Source organism: Ictidomys tridecemlineatus, chromosome 14 (assembly GCF_052094955.1).
Source record: "Ictidomys tridecemlineatus isolate mIctTri1 chromosome 14, mIctTri1.hap1, whole genome shotgun sequence".
NCBI classification, from domain to species: Eukaryota; Metazoa; Chordata; class Mammalia; order Rodentia; family Sciuridae; genus Ictidomys; species Ictidomys tridecemlineatus.
Genome location: NC_135490.1, coordinates 32,943,638 through 32,962,622, shown reverse-complemented (window position 1 = coordinate 32,962,622; position 18,985 = coordinate 32,943,638).

Below are 18,985 nucleotides of genomic sequence, written 5' to 3'. Positions count from 1 at the left end.
AAAGTGTGCAGGACTCAATAATTCATGAGGAATAAAGGCGCCATTAAGATGCAATTAAAGAACAGTATTCAAAACCAAACTCAGAAAATTAAATAAAACTGAGAACTTGAGCATCCAAACGCAGAGTAGCTATGTCACATGGAAAAGGTCTACATTAAGGCTGGGGTTATAGTGCAGTGTCAGAGCAATGGCCTAACATGCAGAAGGCCCTGGCTTCAATCCCATCAACTGACTGGCCTAGGGGATCCCAGGGAGCTGGTTAAAAAAATTACAAAAATTTTTTTGTGGATATGTCTATGAGGGTATGCTATAGGTTTGATCTGGTTTAAGTCTGTACCCCGGAAGGTTCATGGGTTAGAAGCATGGTCCCCAGCGTGGCAATTTGAAGAGGTGGTTGGACCTTTAAGGGGTGGAATCTAGAAGATCATTGGAGACCATGGTCCTCAGAAGAAAGTAAGGAGCTCTTGTGGAACCACAGTTAGTTCTCTTGAGAAGTTGTCAGAAAGGAGCAAGCCGGACCCCTGACTTCTCTCTTTCTCTCTCATTTCCTGTCTTGCCACGGAAACTAACCCTCTTGCACTTGTTCCTGCCATGAGGCTACTAGACTCCACCTCTTAAAGGTCCCACCACCTCTTTACATTGCCACACTTGTGACCATGCTTCCAAGACATGAAAATTACAGGGGGGAGGTACACTTAAACCAGGTAAAAATTGGAGCATTCATCCATTCACAAGCCTTCTCAGTTCTTCCTCTGAAATGTCTTTCAAGCCAACACACCTCTCTCTCAACCCTTGTTTCTCCCTTGAGCCACCATCGTATCTCACACAAATCAGAATGGCTTTTACATTGGCCTCCCCACTCCAGTTAAGCTCAGTCCCTCCTCTCACTCTTCCCTTATCCAATTGTTCCACAGCCAGAGATTTTTCAAGATGCAAATCTGATTATAGTGTTGTAGGAGACAGCAGGAAGCAGTTTTATTTGGCTGCAGCCAGGCTTAGAGGGCAAAGCTTTCGCTGTAATCAATTAATTCCCCTGAACCCCCAGTTGAGGCAGTTTCAGAACTTTATACCCAGTGTGTAAGGGGAAGGACTCAGAAGTTCACAGTCTGCAGAAGTTCACACAAAAGCAGCTTTTTCTTTCACTGTTCTGGGCAAAATTAACCCTTCAAGGACAGAACCTTTTTCCCTTCCCCTACCAGCTGTTACCTGTCCTCCTCTCTTCTCTTTGAAATGTAAACATCTCTGTGAAGCTCTGGCTCAAGGCTAGAGACCTTGTTAAAGGATCTGTCTTTCTTATCACACTTTGCATTTGCAAACACACTTCTACAAACTATTATATATGTTATTACTTATACTATAAATGTTTGTGAAAAGATAGTAAAGGGGTGTTCACCTGAAGTGCTGATCTCTTCCAGGCCAGTGGCCCAGTAAGACTGAACAACAGGAAATAGGAAGTTTAACATTGAATTCTTTTGTAGAGACTCTTCTGCGGATAGTCCTAAGATTAATTATAGTGAGGGTTTCTGGAGAAGCTTAATTAAGATTTTCTGTGGAGGAGGGGTGCCACTACTATACTAGATCCCTGCTAAGTTATGTAGTGCCTCCCGTGGCCTTAAGTATAAATTACTAACTCTTTAAACCTGGGCCACCAGACCCTCCATCTGCCCTCCTGCTTGCTTTCCCCCAGCATTTAAATGGCCAACAGAACTGAGTTCCTCACTTACTCTTCTCTGGTTCTGTCCCTCTTTCTTCCCAGTCACTGGACAAACTCCTGATTCAGGTATCTGTTCAGATGTGTTTATTCCAGAAAGCAGTCCTAAACACAGACATTTCTTTTAGACTCAAATTTTTTCTTTCTTCAAACATCAGTGCATCCTCACATTTTATTATACCTATTTGCTTGAAAGCTCGCTGACAGGATCAATCTATTTTACTCAATACTGTATTCCTAAGCTCAGTGGTTGGGCTGTAAGAGGCTTCCCAAGACATTGAATTGAATGGAGGAATGATCAAATGAATTCCCAATGCAGCCCACAGCTTTTTAGAACTTAGAAACTAGAAGTGGTCTAGATTTGCTCAGACTTGGGGAAAATGCTGACAAGGTGTTGAATTATACTAATCAAATTCCAATTTATTCACTTCAATAAGAAATATAACTGACATGTGGGCCCAGAATTCATGTAGGCCTCATTTTCTCTGTGAATTTAGGAAGCCAAATTGCAGAATGTTCCTTGATGGGCGTAAATTCAGAGAAAATGATGTTATGATTCAAATGTTTAATAACATATGGTTTTAATTGCCTGATTCATTCATTTTTATACTGGGTGGGTAGATCTGCTAGGGGAAGCCCCTGCATCCTGTGTAGAAGCTACTGCCAACTCCAGCCTTTCAGGCTGCTACTTCTAGCCCTTTCTGCAAATAAGCCCCCTGTTACAGAGACACATTGTATAGATAAGCAAACCTCTTCTGTTGGATTATTAGTTGGATTATTAGGGCCTTTATCCAGCCTGAAAGCCATTGGGAGAATGGCTCTATATTCGGATCCTTTTTGAATTTTGATTTTATGGTGGAACTTTGAGTAACCGTATTTCCCTCATTTTCAAGTCTCTGGGGGTCACCTCCCCAAGTGACATTTTCTCCTTACTCATTCTGACACCAAAGCAGAGATTGGTGGAGCTATCAACCACTGTAGGAAATATACTGGGTCACTGACTTGTTAGAAATTGAAGGCTTCTGGCAGTGAGGTTTGAAAAGAGGAAATGTTGACTGGAGGATACAAGTTAAGCGCTAGAACAGCTTTTGAGCACTAGCCTGCAAGGTGGCTGAATCTGAAAGGGAGGCTGAGGACAAATGCCAACTCTATGAACTAGAGCACAGTCATTTCAAAATGAAAAACCTGGACTTCGTAAAACATCATGTGTCAATACTTTATTATTTGTTTCTTTGATAACTATTTTCTTCTTACTCTCCCTTAATGTGTACAAATTCTTCTTTTAAACACTGAACAGCCTCTTAATGGTATGGAACAGAAACAATATATGTGCTTCTTGTGTTCCCTCCCACTAAAATGACAATTTTTGTGGGGGTGGGGTACCCGGGATTGAACTCAGGGGCACTCCACCACTGAGCCACATCCCCAGCCCTATTTTGTATTTTATTTAGAGACAGGGTCTCACTGAGTTGCTTAGCGTCTCACTGTTGCTGAGGCCTAGCTTTGAACTCACCATCCTCCAGCCTCAGCTTCCCAAGATGCTGGGATTATAGGCATGCACCACTGTGCCTGGCAAATGACAACTTCTTGAGGGAAAGAATCTTGTGGGCCTCCTTTAGTCCTGCCACTCAGGATTGAGAAGAGGATTCAGCATGCAAAGATGCTGAGTCAGCTATCTTTAGATGCGTGAAGGCAATGAGTGCTGGGCAGGGAGGAGAGCAAAGAAATATTGTTCTGGCCACACTTGGGTGAGAGTTCAGATGGCCCTGAGACTTCATTCCGGTGGCCCTGATTGGATATGATAAGAGATGATGCAATCAGGGGGTTCAGAAACAGGCTTCTGCTGAAACCTGGAAGAGCCTGGATTTTGTGTTAACATGAGACGTGGCTCCCTTACAAATGCCACTGGAACTGCTGTGTAGGAAGAGACAAGCAATCTGCTCGAGGCAGCAAACACCACGGGAGCATTTGGTATTTGAAAAATAGTAACTTATTTATGGTGACAAAATGTTAACATAAATAATTTACTTTTTTAATCTACAACTAAACCAAAATAAAATCAAAACACAGAAGATTAGATAAGTTATAAGGTAGGTATTGACTTTGCTAACTTGACTCTTTGAAACTTGGTTTAAAATTGTTATTTTGCCCTGTGTTCGGCTTAAAAAAAAAATAACAACAACTCACTCAATCCCTCTTCATGATCTCTTAATATCCCTGTTATCAGAAGTTTATAAAAATTAAATCACTTTAGCTCCCTGTTAAAATAGCTTATGGAATTATCTTGGACATTATGTTCTTGCACTTGACAAGAAAAGCCATATGTTTTTGATATTTCCTCTGCTGCAGGCTCACTCTGTCTTAGCTCTTCATTATCCCAGAATCAGTGCCTCTCAGTTTGACAGTGGAAAGAAGTCCATCTCCCAAAGAACTGATGATTTTTAAAATGTCCAATAACAAGAGACACAAAAATCATCATCCCTTCTCAACTGTCAGGAGGCCAGAGCTAAATGTTGGTTTCAACTCTGGAGCCTGTCACACAAATCCCTTAGTTAAGTATTCAGGTCACACATACTTGTATGTCTGTCGCTTCTGTGATGCAAAATCATGGAAATATGTGAATAGTGAAGGTTTTATTCTTGCAATGTGGTTTTGTCCCATAGTGAGCTCCAAGAAGATTCCAATTCACCACTGCTTTGTTTCCTCAGTTGCTTTCTTTTTTAAAAATATTTTTTTAGTTGTAGATGGACACAATATCTTTATTTATGTATTTTTATGTGGTGCTGAGGATTGAACCAAGTCCCTCACATTTCTGAGGCAAGAGCTCTACCACTGAGCTACAGCCCCAGCCCCTCATCAGTTTTTTAATATAAGTTCATTAAAAATTGTCTGTCCACGTTCTAAGTCAGCACACAAGAGAGGGTTTGTTGTGTGATACTGTGCTTCATATTTCTATTAAAAAATAAACTACATAATTTATTTATACTTAGAGTAGTACATGCTTTTTTAAAATATGAAGGATAGTAGTGATTACTGAAAAGCACCTTAGTTGCATGCCATTCTCTCAACTTGTGCAAGATTGTTCTCACCCACACAATTATGAAAGTACTAAAGGCAGAAAAATTCACACTCAGGGAGGTAAGCCATCAACTCATCTGGAGACTGAACTGTACAGTCATCTTCTTCCTTTGTTACATGGTTCTTGTTAAACTACCTATGTTTCCATTTTAACCATTCTTTATGTAGCTTCAATTGCAAATTCCTGGACTTTTCTTGAGTTGGCTGGGCTTTTTTTTTTTTTTAATTATATTTTAGTTGGACGCAATGCCTTTATTTTATTCATATATTTTTATGTGGTCCTGAGGATCGAACCCAGGGTCTCCCACTTGCAAGGCGAGTGCTCCATCGCTGAGCCACAACCCCAGCCTTGAATTGGCTGGGTTTTAAAAACGTGTGAATTTTAAACCAAAATTAACCCTACATATAGTATCAATCAAGCAAAGGTTTTTTTCCATAAACTGAGTTGAAATCTTTTGGTGCCCAGGAAGTTTTTGTGGTGGCCAGTTGCATGGCCTGCTCATAACAATAATTAATTTCAGCACTTATTAAGTACCTACTGTTTCATCTAGGCAGACTTAGGCATATAGAGGGATAGAAACCGAAAAGTAATAGAATATAATTTTCTTACACTTGAGGGATTTTAATCTGTAGTGGCTGAGAAAATGTGACCCATTTACCTGCAGGGACAGATTTCAAAGAAAAGTAAATATTAATTATATGTGTTTGAGGATTTGTCAGTCTCAGAATGTAGACTTTAAATTTGACCTTAAAAGTAGTGTAGAATCTAGTTGTGTGCAGTGGTGCATACCTGTAATCCTAGCTGCTTGGAAGTCTGAGGCAGGAGGATCATGAGTTCAAAGCCAGCCTCAACAAAAATGAGGCGCTAAGCAACTCAGTGAGATTCTGTCTCTAAATAAAATACAAAATAGGGCTGGGATGTGGCTCAGTGATTGAGTGCCCCTGAATTCAATCCCTGATACCTGCCTCAAAAAATGAAAAAGGAAAAAAAAAAAAAGTAGTGTAGGATCTAGAGGAAGTCAAACAAGGGAAGAATTCTTATTCGAGAAACAAATCAGTAGTGAGTTGCAGGTGCAGGTATGGGTGTGTTCATGGGCGGAGATGCTGAATGGAGATCTTGGGTGGATGGTTAGAAAGAACTGGATTCTTCTAATGAAACAGTGACTGGAGGATTGACCAAGGGCCTGGGGAATTGAGAGTTAATCTCTCCATCTGATGTACCCTGAAGAGCCATGGTAAACCCATAATCAGAGCAGTGGGAAAATGGAAAGGGTGCTTCAGAAAGAATCCAGTTGTGCAGATAAGAGGCTTTGTAATTATAAGACAGGGGCAGGATATGAAGGTTTTCATCAATGTGGAGAGATATTTGAGCTGCCGAAAATCTCTAACTTCTATACAAAACCAAGGTTTATTTATAACAGCAGAGAAGAGATGAAATGAGCAAGAAATGATGATTTTGAGTTCAATAGAGAATAACAATACACATTTGTAGCATAGTACTAGTGACATAGTGGATCTTAATAGGAATTGTTGTTAATGCTATTTTGTCATTATTGTAAAATTATTTGGTATTACAGTTTAATAGAAATAGAAAGTAAGGGAATCTTACATTTTTTATGTGCCAGTTAGGTTAAAATCACATTTATTCTCTTCACAACAGCCCCAAGTTATAGATACGAATATGCATATTTTTCATATTTCAAAAAATAAAGCCCAGAATGCCTAAGAAATACACAGCTCATAAGTGGCAGACCTGGCTGTCTGGCTACAGGTCCATTGTTTTTCTACTCTGTCTCTAAATTGAGAGTTAAGAGATCTGCCAGGAACTCGAAGAGCAGATGTATGATTGAAAACTGATGAATGCTATAAACATACCCCAAGAAAAGGTCAGTGAGGAGTAGGACTGTTCCACAGTGGATCACAGAAAAAGGGAGTTCTAGGAAGCAGAAATGGGCATGGATTTAATCCAGGCGGCAGAAAGATCAATGGCTCTGACTGACACACATAGTCAAGCAGCTTCCGTTAATCACACTTGGTGCCCCAGCTTTACAAGACTGAGATGCTGTTTCCTTATCCTACCACATTTACCCAGAGATTTGATCATCAGCTTCCCAGAGACCTTGTTAGAGTGGAGTACATACTTGCAATACTAGACAGGAACTGGAAAGGAGATTGTACCTCATTAGTTAAAACACTGATGATGTTATTTATACCAGACCCCTTTTGAATGGTATTTACGTAAGACATTTACCCCATGTAAATGTCTAATCAATCTGTCACATTATGGAGAGGAAGTTTCTGGATGTGCACAATAAAGCAAGACTATCATAAAGAAAGTACTTCCATGAACCCATGAGACGGCTAGCCAGATAATCTCTTTCTGGTGGCACTACTATTTAAAAAATTCAACAAAGTCCATATTACTTAGTAGTTTAGGATCCCTCACTGTGTCCCCAGGTTCACTTTTTGCTCAAATTGTCCTTATTAAAATTCTGCCTAAGAGCTGTGGCTGTGGCTCAGTGATAGAGCGCTCGCCTAGCATGTGTGAAGCACTGGGTTCGATCCTCAGCACCACATAAAAATAAAATAAAGGTATTGTGTCCTCCTACAACAAAATATATATATAGTCTGCCTAGAAGTGGCATGTATCTATCTATTCCATTTACATTTTACTTGTCAAAGCAAGTCACATGCAATATTTGATATAAATGATGTACAATAATTCTCTTATAGAGGGGCAGCAAATAATTGGGAGTACAATCTCTACGTGACGTATATTTGCTTACTTATTTAATGGAATATTCTATTTCTTCCAAAGTCAAAGAGAATATTTTTCTCTCTTAAATAAATTCCCTGTTACTTTTACCAGAATTTGGCTTAAGGTCTCATATTGAAGAATATTTTTTTCAAAGTAAAAACTTTGATTAACTTCTGTATGTAGTTTGCCTTGCTATAATAACAATAACTACAACAATACACAACCCACAAACCTCCAAAATATCTCAGTTGTTCACAGCTGGAAATATTTTTCATGCCTGCTCATGTTATATGCAGGTCTACAGAAAGCATCAAGCTAAGAGTCTGCTCTCAGGTTATGGATCTGTTTTCAGGCTGTGGGTTCGAGGCAAGTATGAGCTGGTATCTTCACAATCTGGGACCTTGGCTAAAGGAACAACCCTGATCCATGATATTCTATGGAAAAGAGCAGAGCAAGAGTCCAAGCTGAAGCAGGTGAACTAATCAGGGTTCTTCAGAGAAACAGAACTAATAGGATATATTAAGATATATGCAAGGTTAACTATAGGAATTGGCTAACAGTTACAGAAGCTGAGAAGTTCATGATCTGCCATCTATCTGCAACCTGGAGAATCAAGAAATCCAGTGATGTAATTTCATCTGATTCGAAGGGTCTGGGAATTGAGAGCAGGAAAAGGAGTTCAATAGTGTAAGTTGCTGAGTCTGAAAGTCTGAGATCTAGACTTCCCTGTTCAATGGACAAGGGCAGAAGGTGGATGTCCCAGCTCAGTCAGACAGAATGAATTCCTACTTCTTCCTCCCTTTTGTTCTGTGAGCACGCTCAACAGATTAGATGATGCTTACCTGTATGAGTTGAGAGCACATCTTTACTTCAACTGCTAATCTCTTCTGGAAACACCCTCACAAACACACCAAGAAAGATAGTTAACCAGCTATCTAGGCATTCCTTAATCCAGTCACCTCAAATTAACACCTAAAATTAAAATTTCACATCAAAAATTAAGCATTACAACAGGCAATCACATTCAGAGTTTCTGCTTGATCAGGAGATAAGTCACATCTGCCCACATTCCACTGGCCCAACCGGATCACAGGTATGGAAATGCACTTTGCTCCTGCTTATGGGGAGTTGCCATGAAGTCCCCTGTGATGAATGAGGATGCCTAATTCTCTTTGTTTTCTTTTTTAATATTTTTGAATTATAGATGGACACAATGTCTTTATTTTGTTTATTTATTTTTATGTGGTGCTGAGAATCAAACCCAGTGCCTCACATGTGCAAGGCAAGCGCTCTGCCACTGAGCTACAACCCCAGCCCCTAATTCTCTTTTATTGAAAGGACTGGTAAACAATTGCAAACAATAAGACTCTACCATAAAATTTTTCAAGAGTTTTCTACTGAATTTTGCCAGCAATTTGAAAGACTGCTGACATGACTTAATACACTACTTCTGTCTATGTATTACATAGATTTTCAAACTATTTCCAACCTGAGTATTACGCACAGCCTCAATTTCAATAATATTATGTCCTAGGACCAAGAGACAAACAACAAATACCAGGTTGGATTATCTTCTGCAGTTAAGAACATACATTCTTAATATGAAATGTGGTTATTTTGTTGAGTTATTTGTTTTTCTTCTCCTGTTTTTTGCAAAATTGATTTGATACAAGAACTGTGCACTCTGTAATTTTTAAATTTCCCTCTCTCCCTTGTCATTTTTCTTTCTCTTGTTCTTCTCCTTTTTCTTTCTTGTCAACTTTCCAGTGACTAGGGGAAAAGACAAAAAGCTAAACATTATTTATTTAGCAGTTATTGAATGGCTATTATCAGTGCATGGAAAGCACTGTGGATATAATAACTAAGAGAATAAGTTATTATAAGCATCTATGAATAAGCATCTATGTGGTGGAAGAAACTAATATGAGCACACACACACTCATACACAATCAAATGTGAGTATATTATAAGAATGTTTATAAAAATAGAAGGCTGTATACTACAAAAATCTAGCAAGTCATTTTCAGGAGGAAATGTCATATATTAAATACAGAAGAAAATAGTGGGTCATCAAAGGTCTCTCTAAAGAAGAATAATTTAGTTCCATTTGTTTTTACAATGATAACTTTGGTGACAGCAGAATGGACAAGATGGGAGGGTTAGAAAATCAGCTAATAGTTGTAAGCATCCAAGTAACAGGGTAGGGCCTGGCCTGGTCCAGGATGTGGCAGTGAGAGCAGGAAGAAGAAGGCTACTTGAAAACAGAAATTTTTAAAACTTGGCAATTATTTATATGTGAGGAATGAAGGTGAAATCATTCCCTGGAATACCCTCTGGGCAAGGTAGAAAGAGCTGACCTTTAATACATATGCAAATAAGAGATCTGAAGCTCTCCATCTCTGTGTGCAGTGTCTCTTACTTACAGAAGTGAGGATTCACTGAAAGACCCACCTCTAACTCTCCCTACTTAGGTGAAGTTGAACAACTCAGACGCCAGCTGGGCAACTTGGTCTAGTGGACTAAGAATTCTTTCTTCTATAACAAGCCCTGATCCTCAGCGCTGGAGCAGGCTGGGTTCCCGATTCAAGAGCAGCCAATCGGAGTGCGGGCTTCTCTGCCCAGCTATGTGATTGGTCCAAGGAGTAGTCACATGACCAAAAGCAAGCTGAGCTCTTCCCTGTGATGTTTTCAAACTGGAAACAGGATCCCTTTCCTTTCTGGTTGCTGGTGCCAGAGCTGAAAAGGGGTGGGATCAGAGCTGCCAGGATAATGGTTCCTAAGTCAAGGGTAAAACATTCAGAGAAGGAAGAAAGCCACAGAGTCTTTGTGTTGTTCAAGTCTCTGATTCCAGTAGGCCTCAAGGCCTGTTTCACTCTTATCCTTGCTGAAGACTGGCTTTTGAGTCAAGAAATGACCTTTTTCCTCCCAAGCAAGTTTGTATCACAGTGTTTCCCCTTACCCATGGAGGATACAAGACCCCCAGCGGATGCCTGAAACCTCAGATAGTACTAAGCCTCGTGTATTCTGTTTTTTCCTGTGCCTACATACTTATGATAAATTTTAATTTATAAATGAGGCCCAGGCTGGAGATGTGGCTCAAGCGGTAGTGTGCTCGCCTGCCACGCGCAGAGCGCTGGGTTCGATCCTCAACAGCACATAAAAATAAAGATATTTTATCCACCTAAAACTAAAAAAAAAAATAAATATTTTTAAAAAGAATTCAACAACAATAACTAATAATAAAATAGAACAATTATAAAAATAAACTGTAATAAAAGATATGTGAATGTGGTCTTCGTCTCTATTGAAATACCATACTGTACTATACTCGTCCTTCTTCTTTTGGATTGTGGTTGACCACAGGTAACTGAAACTGAGGAAAATGAAACTACAGAGAAGTGGGGCGGGGGGGGGGTGGGGGGGGGTGGCTACAGTACTTGGCACCAGAGTCCTAACTAATATATTCAGTTCAGTTCTCTCTTCTCTTAAAGGGGGATAAGTGTGCATACTGGAGGATTATTATAAGGGTTAGAGTTAATTTATACAAAGCACTGACTAGGGTACTATGTCAGATACCTCTTACTGCCTTCAGGTCTCTTGGCTCCCTTGTCTTCAGGGTCTCAGATTTGGCTTATGGTGGCATGAGCTCTGCATGGGTTCCTGCCAACTTCCCACCAGCACAAACTCAGTAGGTAAATAGCCCCCTCCTTTAATGGTGTCCCAAGAAGCTATTCTTTGCTTGACATCTCAGAAGTTGGTCCTTTCTGTGGTCACTACATAGTAACCAGGTGGTAACTCACCTTAATAATGATTGTCCCCCCACCCCCCACTTCTCTGAACCACTCTCTAATCTCTCAGCTCCCTAGGATTGTGCTCCTGATACACTAATACTGGATTGTGCTCCTGATATACTAATACATTAATACATAAGCTAAAACAGGTATCTAGTATACAGTAAACATTTGGTAATTTCAATGTTATTTCTTCTTTATATTTCAGGTTTCACCTCCATCCATTCCTCTTGAGTGCCTCCAACTCTGAAGTAGCCAACACTTCTGGTTTTCATTTTTAATCTCCTCCTCCAACTCTCTCCCTCCACTCTCTCTTTCTCCTGCTTTCTGTCTTTCTGTTACTGTGTTGCCTGATATTTTGCACTTTTTAACTGAATCTTTTCTTATTTATGAAGTCTTCAACATTATGGGTCAAGCAGGGACCCAGTAGGAGAAAAGAAGATGCACTCAAGTTAGGGTAAGTTGAGGGTTACATGAAGAAGATGTTTACAAAGTATGGCTAAGACATAAGGAAAGAGTCACTGCAGCACAATTTTGGGACTTATTAGTCAAGTAGAAGAGCATTTTCCAGAACTGAAAGGAGTGGGCTATATGAAGAGAGTTACTTTGACTTGGGACTAAAGGATGAAGAGACCAGGGTGGGATGGTGCACAACACCTTTCTTTTCCAGTCCACCCATCACCAAATCACTAACACCATTACTTCAATATATAATAAAGTATAAATTGCGTTTTTTATAATTTTCAGAAATTACCAACTTATAACCTTATGAAAAGAAATATGTGACGAAGACTTCACCTTTATGATATATTCACCCAGAACACAAAAATAAGGTACTTGGAAGCCTTTCCATCAGAAAACAGGAAGACATTTCAGCTCTGAGCCCTCTAATCAAGACAGTTAACAAAGGCAAAATTTCCTACTAGGGAATCCCCTCTCTTCACTTCTCTTTGCTTATGAATTTTGATGAGAAGATCTAGCTCTGGAGACTAGTTCTGATAAGGCTGTTTATTCCACGAGACAAATATGATATTACTAACAACAAAGCAAATTGAATAAGCCATAATCCATTTGAATCCATTTTCAAGCTTTCTGAAAATGACCCATCATAATAATCTCATAAAAATTCACAAAAATAACATTCAAATTGAATAAAGTGATTCATGGTTTTGAGTAAAACTTATATGACTATTGTTATGGTTTGGATATGAGGTGTTCCCCATATGAAATGATTAGCTTAGGAAAGCTGTAACCTAACTTGAATGGGCTGCCTGGGTGGTAACCATAATTAGGTAGGATGTGGCTGAAAAAGGGGATCCCTAAGGGCATGTCCTGAAGAGTTTATTTTTCCTGCTGCTCCTTCGCTCTCCCTGTTTCCTGGCCACCATGAACAGAGCAGCTTCCCTCTACCAAGTACTTCTGCCATGATGTCTGTCTCACCTAGGGCCCAGAGCAATGGAGTAGACCAACCATAGAATAATCTCTGAAACCATGAGCCAAGATAAACTTTTCCTCCTCTAAGTTGTTCTTGTATGGTATTTTGGCCACAAAAAAATGACTAACACACTGTTTTTTTTTAAATTTATATATGAGAATGGAATGCATTATAATTCTTATTACACAAATAGAGCACAATTTTTTATATCTCTGGTTGTATACAAAATATGTTCACACCAATTCATGTCTTCATACATGTTCTTTGGATAATAATGATCATCACATTCCACCATCATTTATAACCCGATGCCTCCTCCCTTCCCCTCCCACTCCTCTGCCATATCTAGAGTTGTCTATTCCTCCCATGCTCCCTCTCCCTATCCCACTATGATTCAGCCTCCTTATATCAGATAAAACATTTAGTGTTTGTTTTTTTGGGATTGGCTAACTTCACTCAGCATTATCTTCTCTAATTCCATTCATTTACTAGCAAATGCCATGATTTTATTCTCTTTTAATGCTGAGTAATATTCCATTGTGTATATATGCAACATTTTTTTTATCCATTCATCTATTGAAGGGCATCTAGGTTGGTTCCATAGTTTAGCTATTGTGAATTGTGCTGCTATAAACATTGATGTGGCTGTGTCCCTGTTGTATGTGGTTTTTAAGTCCTCTGGGTATAGACCAAGGAGAAGGATAGCTGGGTCAAATGGTGGTTCCATTCCCAGATTTCTAAGGAATCTCCATACTGCTTTCCATATTGGCTGCACCAATTTGCAGTTCCACCAGCAATGTATGAGTGTACCTTTTCTCCCACATCTTTGCCAACACTTATTGTGGTTTGTCTTCATAATAACTGCCCTTCTGACTAGAGAAACACACTGTTTCGTTGGATGTTTACACATAAATAATGCTTAAATGTGGTAACTGATAAACTCAAGTTTGGTATAATTATAGTTTTATTTAATTATGATTTATGATAATAAATTGAGAAAATGTCTTTATTGTTGATTGATAGCTTAAATTTTCTGATTTAAAAGTAGTGTAACCCAAGAAACAAATTTGTCCCTTTTTAGCACAAGTATACTTATAAAAATCCTTAAAGGCTACACTCAAGGAGTGGAAAACATCCATCTGATAAGGAGTAAATATAGAATATACATGAGAAACTCAACTCAGTAGCAAGAAAATAAATACCAATTATAGCAGGGCAAAGGAGCTGAATAGACATTTCTCTGAAGAAAATCTATAAATGACCAGTGGGTATATTCACTGATCATCAAGCAAGTGCAAATCAAACACTTGCACTCTGTATGAGTGCACTCTGTGATGTGCGCACAATCACCTAATGATGCCTCTCCCAGAACATATGCCTGTTACTAAGTAACACATGACTGTATACCCAAAGGAAAGGAAATCACTATGTTGAAGAAATATCTACACACCCATGTTCATCACAGCATTATTCACAATGACCAAGGTATGGAATCAACCTAAGTGTCTGTGGATGGATGAATTGGTGAAGAAAATGTGGTACATATGTGAAAAGAAAGTCTATGATTTGTGACAACGTGGATGAAAATGAAGGTCATTGTGTTCAGTGAAATAAGTCAGGCACAGAAAAACAAATTCTGTATGATCTCACTACTATGTAGAGATTTTAAAAGTTGAACTAGCCAGGAGTGGTGGCATATGGTGTTAATTCCAGCAATTCAGGAGTCTGCGGCTGGAGGATCACAAGTTCAAGGCCAGCTTGGACAACTTACTGTGACCCTGTTCAAAAATTTTCTAAAAAATAATAAAAGGGGCTGTGGATATGTCTCAGCAGTAAGGCACTTGCTTAGCAAGCATGAGGCCCTGGGTTCAATCCCCCAGTACCAAATAAATAAATATTGAGCTGACCAAAGTATAGAATGATGGTTACCTGGAATGAGGTGAGAATATGGAGAGAAGTTGATTGACGAGTATAAAATTAGTTAAGATGAATAAGTTCTAGAGATCTGTTGTACAACAGGGCAGTTATAGTCAATAATAATGTATTGCATACCTGAAAATTGTCAAAAGAGTAGATCACCCACAAAACAATAAGTACATGAGGTGACATACGTGTTAGTTAGCTTGATTTGATCCATTTCACAATGCTTACCTACATCAAAACATCTCATTGTGTACTTTAAATGTATTTACTTTTCATTTGTCAGTTAAGAATGAATTAATTTTTTAAAAGAGAACAAAAGACTGATACTCATTTTACAGATAAGAAAAGTGAGGTGTGCCAGTCACTTGCCAGGTTTATCCTCTATCATCTAGAACATAGACTTCGTGTTCTGCTCATATCTGTATGTGAAAGAAAAGCTAACTAATAGGTGAGAGAGAGTTCTTGGCAAATCATTGTGTTTTTCCATGTCTGGATTTAAAGAGCTCTTAAAATTGGGGGTAATAAAAAAAAAAGGAATTCATAAGCCTTGAAAAACAATAAAATATCTCCTTCCGCTGGAATTAACAAACTCTGTTGGAAATTGTTCAGCCCCCAAGAGCCATATTCTTTTTGAAAGCTTTCTTGACCAGAGATCATTATGATTGTTTCAACTTTTATACAGAAATGTTAACAATAAATACTATTTGTTGCATCTCTAATTATGAGCCCTTTATTAGCCTCTAATGCTTCCAGCATTCCATTTAATAATCTATTGTGGAAGGCTCAGGAAGGTCAAGGATATTTCCCAAATTTATATTGCTAATTAACAATGCAAATGATTAACTTAGATTGGAATTGTGATGTGTCGATTTTCCTGCCAACCATGGAGTGCATTTTATACAATGGAGCTATTTATTCTAGTATCCTTGGTCTTTCTTCCTTTGTTATGAGCAAGCAAGACTTGATATATTCTATTTTATTTTAGCAAGTAGAGATTGCATTAGTAAGTCAGATAGGTTGAAAAAATCTGTAATTGGTCAATTCTTTCAACTTTCCACCTACTAAGCTATTTTATGAAGAAAGGCTGCAAGTTTTATTGGATTTAGATCTCTCTTTTAAAAAAAATATTTACTTATTTTTAGTTGTAGTTGGACACAACACCTTTATTTATTTATTTTTATATGATGCTGAGGATTGAACCTAGGGCCTCGCACGTGCCAGGTAAGCACTCCACCCCTGAGTCACAACCCCAGCCCCCTGGATTAGATCTCTTTATTGTTCCTGTTGAGATTTTACCAAATTTTATAATAAACCAAATTCACCCACAGGGGAAACTAGAAGATGCAAAGTCTTTGTGCAACCCACACATTAATCACTCAACTCACATGGGTTTGAAAGAGGCATTTATGCAGCTGAAGTCTGTATGCGCTAGAAAGAAATGCTTATCTATTTCTGAAAACTGGAATGTTTACAATGAATAAAAATTTTTAAAATGCTGTAAATAAATTATTCAAAATTTTTAAAAAAAGAAAAAGAATGTACAATCTAACTGAAAAACATTGTTCAAATGCCTTCTTGAATCTCGCAGCAGAATAAAAGAGAGCCGAACTCCATTTATCCCTCCATTCAGCAAAGTGTGTATTGAGTGTCTACCACAGGCCAACTCTGCTCAGGAATTTTGAGGATACTGTCAGGAACAACATAATGTTTTCTGACCCCAGAAAGTTTTCTTTCTAGATGAGAAGGAAATTCTCTATGGAAATACTCTATGGAAAAAAGTAAACATGAAAAAATATATAGATACACACTCTGCTCATAGCATTATTCATAATAGAAAAAAAAGGTTGAAGCGACACAAGTGTCCATTACCAAATTAGTAGATAAGCAAAATGTGATTTATACACACACCAGAATATGATTCTGCCTTGAAAAGAGATTCTGGCACAGGCTACAATGTGGAAGAACCTTCAGAATGTTATGCTAAGTGAAATAAAATCACAAAAGGACAGATACTATGCTATTCTACTTATGTGAAGTAGACAGATTAGTCAAATTCGGTGGTTACATCCTCCCCACAAAGGACAGAATCCTCTGTCACCCGGAGCAGGAGAAGAAAATCCCAGGTCAACACAAGGAATCTGAGAAGAGGTCATTTTGTTCCAATTCAAAATGAAGACCTCTCCCTGCTGCTTTTCCTGAGTTCTCCATTTGCTTAAGTTAGAAACTAAAAAACACTCTGGATTCCTGTCTCTCCTTCTCCCCACATCCCAATAGTCACTAGTTCTTCTGTGACTCAACTTTCTGAGTAGTTCTCAGGTTAGTCCATTTCTCTCCCTCCACAATTCCACTACCTCATTTCCTTCCTTTATAACCTCTAAGCCAAAGTATAACAGCAGCTGTCAAGGTAGTCTTTCGGTCTCCAGTATCTCCTTCCAGTCCACCATCAATGCCATCCATAGTGAGATCCCCAAATTCAAATCTATTCACATCAATTCCCCAGTCAAAAATGTTCCCTGGAGCAGGACATGGTGTTGCATGCTTGTAATCCCAGCAGCTAAGGAGGCTGAGGCAGGAAGATCGAAAGTTCAAGGCAAGCCTCAGCAGAAAGCAACTTAGTGAGACCTTGTCTCCAAAAATAAATAAATAAATAAATAAAATAAAAAGTAAAAATAAAAAGAGCTGAGGTTGTAGCTCTGTGGTTAACAGCCCCTGGGTTCAGTCTTGGTACCAAAAAAATGATGAACGTTGATGCAAAAATTCTCAATAAAATTCTGGAAAATTGTATACAAAAACATATTAAAAAAAAATAGTGCACCATGATCAAGTGGGGTTCTTTCCAGGGATGCAAGGTTGGTTCAACATACAAAAATCAATAAATATAATTAATCACATCAATAGACTTAAAGAGAAGAATCATGATTATATCTATTGATGCGGAAAAAGCATTTGACAAAATACAACACCATTTCATGTTCAAAACACTAGAAAAACTAGGAACAGTAGGAACTTGCCTCAACATTGTAAATGCTATCTATGCTAAACCCAAGTCCAACATTATTCTAAATGGCAAAAGACTGGAAGCATTCCCTCTAAAAACTGGAACAAGACAGGGATGCCCTCTTGTACCACCTCTATTCAACATAGTCCTTGAAACTCTAGCCAGAGCAATTAAACAGATGAAAGAAAGGGATATAACTAGGAAAATATAACTCAAACTATCATTACTTGCTAACAACTGATTCTATACTTAGAAAATAAAAAAAAACTCCACTAGAAAACTTCTAGAATTAATAAATTCAGCAAAGTAACAGGATATAATATAAATACCCATAAATCAAATGCATTTCAATACATCAGTGATGAATCCTCTGAAAGAGAAATTAGGAAAACTATCCATTCACAATGGTCTTTAAAAAAAAAAAATACCTGGGAATCAACTTAACAAAAAAAGGAAAAAAACCTCTACAATGAAAACTACAGAACACTAAAGAAAAAAATTGAAGAAGATCTTCTAAAGATGGAAAAATCTCCGATGCTCTTGGATAGGCAAAATTAATATTGTCAAAATGGCCATACTAACCAAAGTACTATACAGATTCAATGTGATTCCAATTAAAATCCCAATGTCATTCCTTATAGAAATAGAAAAAGTAATCATGAAATTTACTTGGAAAAATAAGAGACCAAAAATAGCCAAAGCAATCTTTAACAAGAAGAGTAGACAGTAGGCATCACAATTCCAGACCTTAAACTACACTACAAAGCTATAATAACAAAAACGGCATAATATTGGCACCAAAATAGACATGTAGACCAATCGTACAGAATGAAGACACAGAGACAGACCTACATAAATACAGTTTATCTCATACTAGACAAAGGTACCAAAAACATACATTGGAGAAAAGATAGCCCCTTCAATAAATGGTGCTGGGAGAACTGGAAATCCATTTGCAGCAAAATGAAAATAAACCCTATTTCTCACCATGCACAAAACTCAACTCAAAGTGGATCAAGGACCTAGGAACTAGTCCAGAGACCCTAAGCCTAACATAGGAAAGAGTAGACCCAAATCTTCATCATATCAGATTAGGTCCTAACTTCCTTAACAAGACTCTTAGTAGCAAGAAATAAAATCAAGAATTAATAAATGGGATGGTCTCAAAGTAAAAAGCTCCTCTTAGCAAAAGAAACAATCAATGAGATGAATAGAGAACCTACATTTTGAGAGCAAATTTTTGCCAAACACGTCAGATAGAGCACTAATCTCCAGGATATATAAAGAACTC